This window comes from Montipora capricornis, chromosome 10 (assembly GCF_036669925.1).
Source record: "Montipora capricornis isolate CH-2021 chromosome 10, ASM3666992v2, whole genome shotgun sequence".
Lineage (NCBI taxonomy): Eukaryota > Metazoa > Cnidaria > Anthozoa > Scleractinia > Acroporidae > Montipora > Montipora capricornis.
The window spans coordinates 68,063,660-68,071,159 of NC_090892.1; the positions used below are offsets into that span (position 1 = coordinate 68,063,660).

Here is a 7,500-nt window from a genome sequence, read left to right on the forward strand (position 1 = left end):
AGGGGAAATTCTGGTTTTCAGTCTTACTTTTGTTTTACTTATAGAGGCCATTTATTTGCCAGTATTGAAAAGTTTGGTTCACATTTATGAAATGTAACAAATTAATCATCTGTGGCTTTACAAAGATCTATTTGTATCAATTATATCGCTTTTACGTTCCTGAGTTAATTCGACTCGCAAATGACGTACAAACAACCCAGGTCCAGGAATTGTTGATCCAACTAAAACTATTGCCGCACCATACAGTCAAGGTAATGTTGAAGTATTTGGTACGGCAAATGCAGGCACACAATGTTTGGCAATGTCTCTGTGGGCACTTGTTTAAAATTTCACGAATCCAATAACCTCTTCAGCTGACTTGGTTCAAATTATAAACATTGGGAATAATTATAATTATTTGTACTCAGCTTTGTCACAATCATGCAAACAGGGACTCCTATTTTTGACAGATTTGCCTGTTATGGTTATAACTTAAGCTACATTAATTATCAGTTGACATACAGTGATAGTTATAGTGGTTTGCTAAATAGTGCACTTAATCCTATAATTTCAGACGTTCTTTATGTTATATCAATGTTAGCTGCCTTTGATTCTTTGCTCATGGATAATTATCATGCATATATTTTAACACTTGAACTGTACACAGTAGCAATACACTGTCTGCCTAATGGGAGGTATAAAATTTTTTACTCTCATGGCATAGATTTATTAGGTATGGGACCCATTTGCAACATGTACCTCAATTGAAATAGATTCATTATAATTAATGAATTTGGTACATCATTTTCAGAATATATGTGCACAAACATCTGTTACATGTACTTATGAGATTAAAATGTGTTAACATTATTAAAATGTAAAGCAATAGTGGAAATTCATTCATTATATGTTCCAAACTAGAATTTTAGACCCTAGGAGCACTTAAATGATGTTTATCTTTGTTCTTGCAAAGAATGTTCTGCTCTGTCATTTTATTCTATTTGTTTTTCCACCTCAAAAGTATTGTAACTATTGCACCTCTCAAACAGTTGATAGTATCATTGAGAATGGTAGAGCAAATTAAAATTTGTTTTTATTTCTGATTTTCTAAAGAAATTCTATGTAGGTCGCTGGCCATGTAAAAGTTATTCGTAGTCTACAGGCCTTCTGATATTACGCGATGGTGCGATTTCGCACAATCGACCTCAAATCGCATTCCATCGCACAATTCACGAAAAATCGCATAATTCGCAAAAGGACGCACAAAATTCATAAAATGAAACATAAATCAACACGTTTCTTAGAAATTCCTGCATAAATACGCCATTTTAAAGATGATTTATCTTGGAAAAAGGCTAAAAAACCTTCGTCACCTTCGATTTCGTAAACATTCGAAGTTCAAGGCTTTATTTTTCATGTCGGGGACCTGGTACGAGTCTCCTTCTATTGGTGCAACACAAACACGCCCTTATATACACACCACTGAAATGACACAGTTGCCTTCTCTTATAGAAGAGATTTGTGAAAAATAAGCGAAGTCATAAGTTTTTCGGCAAAATGTAGTTTCTTTCGTTGAAAACTGATAAAAAGTTACTCAAGGATAAGTTTGTTGTGAAAACGCTCGCTTTTTCTTCGACGAAGAAGGAAGTTCCCACATTCCGCCCAATCTGACAGTTCACGATCGAGCAAGAAAGTACCTCACAGGTACGCTCCACGTTGGACTGATGTTTTTCTCGTCGTGCAAATCTTTTATACGAGAGAAAATAAGCCGCGGCTTACTCTGGCCACGGTGTACAAAATACGCAAAAGGAACTATTTATACGAATATATATTCCCAGGTCAATATAAGCCGCGGCTTGAAAAAGACGTGAACGTAGATTTTGTACCATTTATACGGGGTGAACATTCGAGTCTTCTGTAAGCCGTAAGCTTATTTTCTCTCGTATAAATGGGGGTATGGCCCTATTGTGATTGACCGTCTTCGGAAGTTCGTGGTTGACGAGCACCTTGATCATTCATTTGGCATGTTAGATGTGTCCTTTCAACTTTTAACGTGGTGCACCGGTAGTGCAGATTTTTCTATTTATCCCAACTAATGTCGATCGAGATACATAATTACTGTTCCTTTGTGTTCAAAATGTCTTTAGGGCAGCAAAAAAGTGTTTTTCTTAACCTGAAACCTTATAAAACAAGCTCAAAATTGCTGAAAAAAAAATCGCATAATTTACATTATTTATCGCATAATTGGCCTTTCTAATCGCACAATCTACCCTGAAAAAATCGCATAATTTGCATTTTTTAATCGCACCCTGTCAGAAGGCCTGCGTAGAGCAAGATGTCAGGGAAATTTATCTCGTAATGTGGTTCCCAGTAAACAACAGCTTAAAACTGCCATTTTGGATGATAAGGAAAGCAGCACAGGCTTTTTGATGTGAATTTCTAGCTACTGCATTAGTTGTGTTTTCCAGTGGTATGCAAAGCAAAAGATGAGTTACCACGTTTTTGTATACAATGGTTCTGAATCAAAAAAATTATGTAACAAAAGTATTTTCAAATGTAGATTTTGTTATTGATCTCTTTTGTTCTATTATTCAAAGTAAATTTAATTGTTTTGAAACAATTAAGTGGCACACAGTAGCCTGTTGGTTTCTGAGATGTCTTTAGTTTGTATTTGGGCAGCTACTTCTTCTACAACCTGGAGCTCCTCTCTTATCCTTTGCTTTGCAATTCCCTTCAAAGCTGGTACTTTGTCTTGGTCTTGACTCAGTCTGATTTCATTCAGTCTTTTCCAAATCACCCGTTGGTCTTCAGGCATTTGCCGAGGTGCTTCATCACACCGTTCACCCTGTACCTGGGCTTCTTCCGCTGTCTGTGAGTCCATCTGTTATATTCTCGACAGGTAATTCATGCTCTTTACCAGTATTAGCTTCCTCTACAACAGCTGTCCCACTTTGTTCATCACAATTTCTATGCTTGTCCCTCTTGATCTCTTCTAACTCAACAGTTGTGAACCATTTACTTTTCAAGATAGTACAGGCCTGGTCTGCAAGCCTCTGTTCAGTCACTTTTACCATTCCTTTCTCATCCCACAACGTAAGCATTCTCTGGTGGTACCCTCTTTTCTCGGGGTTGCTCTTAAAATAGCATTCCATCAAAGCCCTGTTCTCCTCGACTAACCATTTCCTCCTTCCCTTTCTCGGTCCATTCTCTTGAGCAGCAGTTGCAGGATAACGACCGGGTGCTGGCTGCTGTCCCCCAGCATCCCTGCCGGGTGAGGCACCTTCGTCAAAGTCTCCAGTCCCATTTACGCTGTTACTCATATCTGAAGTAGACATACTTATCATCACATAGGTGAGAGATGGCATTTTTATTCGTGGTGCCACCACTAGATAGGATATCGACCAAGGTTTTACAGACCCCTATCTACCCTGTGCTGTAACCCTAGCAGGGGTGGCTGTGGGTTTGCTAACACTTGCCAAAGGTACTACCCCGGACTCTGGTGGGCTGGAGCGTCCAACTTCCCGTGGTAGGCTGTGGCGCCAACCTGTCCTACCCCAGTGCCCCAATTATTATTATTATTATTATTATTATTATTATTATAATTATTATTATTATTATTATTAAACTGTCAACAAAAGTACAAATAACCTGGCAGCGCATGAGTATAAGCTGCTTAGAGCCTCTTGTTTCATAAGAATTGTGAACGAAGATATCACATTATTAGTGCTTTTGCGGCAAAGTTTATATGTTGAGGTTTAGAGTTACTTGTGTTCCTTTTTAAAGTTAAGCCAGTTTGTGGCATTATATTTCTGCGAACAAGTACTTGTATGACTCTTTTTATTCTCCTATGCGTTTCGTGCGACAGAGGCTCACTTCATCAGGGATTTTTTATTCCATGGCAAGGAAATAGCTCCATACTGAATATTACGTTCATGCGAAAGGATGTGTGATAAAAATGATGTTCAATGCAGGAGTAGCCTGCGAGCAAGCTCTCTTGCAGGGTGGGCCACCCACCCCGCAAGACTTTTACATCTTCAGTTCCCACAGCCTGCTCCCGTCTGACCTTGTAGCTCAGTCGGTAGAGCGGCGGAGATCTAACCCGAAGGTCGTGGGTTCAATTCCCACCCAGGTCACAGTTTTTCTCTGTCCTTGTGTGGGCCCATTTCCATCAGTAGGGCTAACGCTCACATGGTTCATATGGGATATAAATCTAGCACTTCACATTACACTCTATTCAACTATATTGTCAACTTAGTTTCCAAGAGAGGTTTGACTTAACAATAATTGGCTTTCGTTGACAAAAGTCAGGCTGCCCATCTTGGAGTGGGCTGTGCCAAAGCTGTTTATCCATCTTTGAGTGGACAAAATGGCACTTTTATCAATGATGTCCAAATTTCATTTTGAACATTATGATTTTGTTGTGGTTAGGTTATGCAAATTATATTGCTCACTGAGTTTCAAAGAGAGTTGTGACTTAACAAGAATTGGCTTTCATTGACAAAAGTCAGGCTGCCCATCGCTGAGTGGGCTGTGCCAAAGCTTTTTATCCATCTTTGAGTGGACAAAATGGCACTTTTGTCAATGATGTCCAAATTTCATTTTGCACATATGATTTCATTGAGGTCAGGATATACCAATTATATTGCCAACTGAGTTTCCAAGAGAGGTTTCACTTAACAATAATTGGCTTTCATTGACAAAAGTCAGGCTGCTCATCTTGGAGTGGGCTGTGCCAAAGCTTTTTATCCATCTTTCAGTGGACAAAGTGGCACTTTTGTCAATGATGTCAAAATTTTATTTTGAAAGCATGATTTTACATAATTTGCTGAGATTATGCAATTTAAGGTTTTATCTGCTACTGAATTTCAAAGAGAGTTGTGACTTTACAATTGGCTTTCATTGACAGAGTTAGAGTAGTGTGAAAGCTGTTAATCCCTCTTTTAGAGTTAAAATAGCAATTTGGTCAATTGTGGTAAAATATCATTTTGAAAATATGATTTCATGACCTCGGTTTAAGATAATGTTTCTCTACTTCTAGCAAGCATAATACATCTTACCAAGCATGTTACACTGTACATGTACTTCATATGTAAATGGTACTTCCAATTTCCAATGATTACACCCTCTAGCTAAGAGATGCCACCTACACTTGTAGGTGGAAGTTACCTTACCTGCATGTCATTTTAATTTTAATCGTTTGATTTGCTTTGTCTTAAACCCTTGAGATATGACCATGAAGGGAACAAGAAGATTGAGGAAATTATTGTCAAAGAAATCAGAGGAAATTAATTTTTGGAAAGGAAAAAAATTAATGGGTCAAGGCAGAGATAAACGGTACGGTTCATAAATTAGCACATTGCATTTTTGTGCAGTACCTCTCCAGGGTATTGTAAATGCTATGTCAGTCAGGTATAACAAAACAGAAGGCAATAGTCTGTCAAACTGCCCTTTCTTAGAATACAAAAGAGCATGTGAATTGTGAGTATTTAAACCACCTCTTCACACCAATTATTGCTTCCATTCTTTTGGCAATGTACATGTAAAAAGGATGTTATTTCTTATCTTCCCCTTCCCCACTGTTACAGCTCTTAGAAGTCATGGTACATTGTATCATGGTTCTGTACCTTTTTTGACAATGGTGTGTCATATGTACATATAGAATTGGTGTTGGCAAATCAGTTGATGTAATTTCTATTGATAGCAACAAGGGCAATATAGTGTTTCTGTGATTGAAATAATGATCATGAGAAGACAAATGGCTTGCACAGATATGTCCAGGATTGACCCTAATTAGATGCACACCGATTTCATTAAACCTCATGAAGCGTCCCAACATCAACACCACTCTGACTTAAGTCTAAGACTACAGACAATTAACATCATCAAGTGTCCCCTATACTCTTATCTTCAAATAAAGATACACAGCAGTAGTTACCCTAACCTTAAAATGATGCTAACCCTACCGTTTATCTTAAAAAGAGAAAATGCTTATACTTAACGCGAAATGTCTTGTTGGAAGTCAAAATTCGACGTGCATTTCACTAGGGTCAATTCTGGACATAAGTGGATTTGCATGGCAAAGGTGATCTTTAATTGCTTTGGTCTTGCATTCGTGACAAAGAGTAAAATAATGGAAATGCACTATCCATTTATACAAAATGTATATAAGTATCTTATAATCAATTGTCCATCGCATGGTAGTGCAACCAATCCCTTCTATGGTATTTTAAGACAGGGTTGTTCATGCTACTCTGTTTTTTTTTCATCTCATGTTTTTGTATACAGTAAGAAAATGATTTTGTTCGAGTGTTTCATCTGATAGTTATCTTTTGTTGGGTTTTTAGAAATTGAATTATTGACTAGAAATTGTGGAAAAAGCAGCACTCTCCACACAAGACAAGGACAGAGAAGAGATTTGCTAAAACGAAACAATGCTATTGACTTTATGTCATCAGAGGAGAGTGATGAAGATGGAGGACAAACAAGTGGACCCTCTGCAAGGGATGTAAAACCCCTACAGTGGGAAAGGAGCAAATTACGCAAAATTAAGGCAATCTTGGATGCCACTTACAAGGCTCGTATGAGCAAGAGGCAACAAAGAAAGGCAGCAAACGTCACAAGAGTGGCAGGTCAAAATATGTCAAGCAGACCTCTGCCACAAACCTACCCTTTCTGGGCTGGGCAATTGACCCAGAGTTAAAAGTCTCCTTAGTTATTATTTATTTTCTTTTTTTCATTTCATTGTACTTTTAACTCTGCACCACACTGTGTTTTTTTTCCACTGAAATATCTGCCGGCATAGTGAAGCAGAGTAAGGGCAAGGTATGCAACAGTGTTTGTAATGGTTGCTATGCTGCAGCACAGTAACTTTAGCGTGGTTCCTGGTAGCCATAGATGCAAGAAGAATAGGTTTTTCCACTTTTACAGTTCACTGTACAGATGTCAACTCAGCAGCACCTTTTCTGTACTTTAGACCATTTCTTATTATTGTAATATTTGGTTTCAATGAATTGACGTCAAGTCTGGCAAGAAGGGGACATTTGCAGGAAGGCGTCATTTGACTAGAATTACCACAATTAATTCTGTTTTTCCTCACTTATTCAAGTTTCAAATCCTAATGGTGTTAAAACAAAAAAGTGCTAATTACCATGAGCAAAGCAAGGTCAGAATGATTCTGATACCGTGACTTGTATTCAAATATTATATTGTCATCGTGTAAATATCCTCTAAAGTTAAGGGAGCTAAGCCTTTGTCTTATTCATATGTCCAGATGAATATTAATATATGCATTGGTTGGTCAATCATCTTAGTAAAATGATGACTACTTAGTTATGGGGAAGACCATTGAAGTGGACATTTTTATTTCCCATAACTGAGCATCGTGTTAACCAACCAATAGAGGTTGTAAGGCTGCTAAGTTATATCAGTTACAATCACATCAGTTTAAGGCATTATTTTATGTCCATTCTGCACTGTGCTCTCTCAAATGCGTGTAGACATGTCAGTAATCACTTTAAGTAT

The 7,500-nt window shown here is 37.8% G+C and overlaps 1 protein-coding gene and 1 long non-coding RNA gene across 3 annotated transcripts in view; one reads left to right on the top strand and one right to left on the bottom strand.

The window, feature by feature from the left end:
* LOC138019356 (uncharacterized) overlaps positions 1–7,500 on the bottom strand; it is a 26,665-nt gene that overhangs the window by 14,644 nt on the left and 4,521 nt on the right. The window lies entirely within an intron of this gene.
* LOC138019357 (uncharacterized) overlaps positions 1–7,500 on the top strand; it is a 9,358-nt gene that overhangs the window by 1,292 nt on the left and 566 nt on the right. For both annotated transcript variants that reach the window (XR_011126142.1, XR_011126143.1), the window contains one exon: positions 6,324–7,500. This exon is cut by the window's right edge and continues 566 nt beyond it. This is a non-coding gene — a long non-coding RNA (uncharacterized lncRNA). The remainder of the gene's footprint in view (positions 1–6,323) is intronic.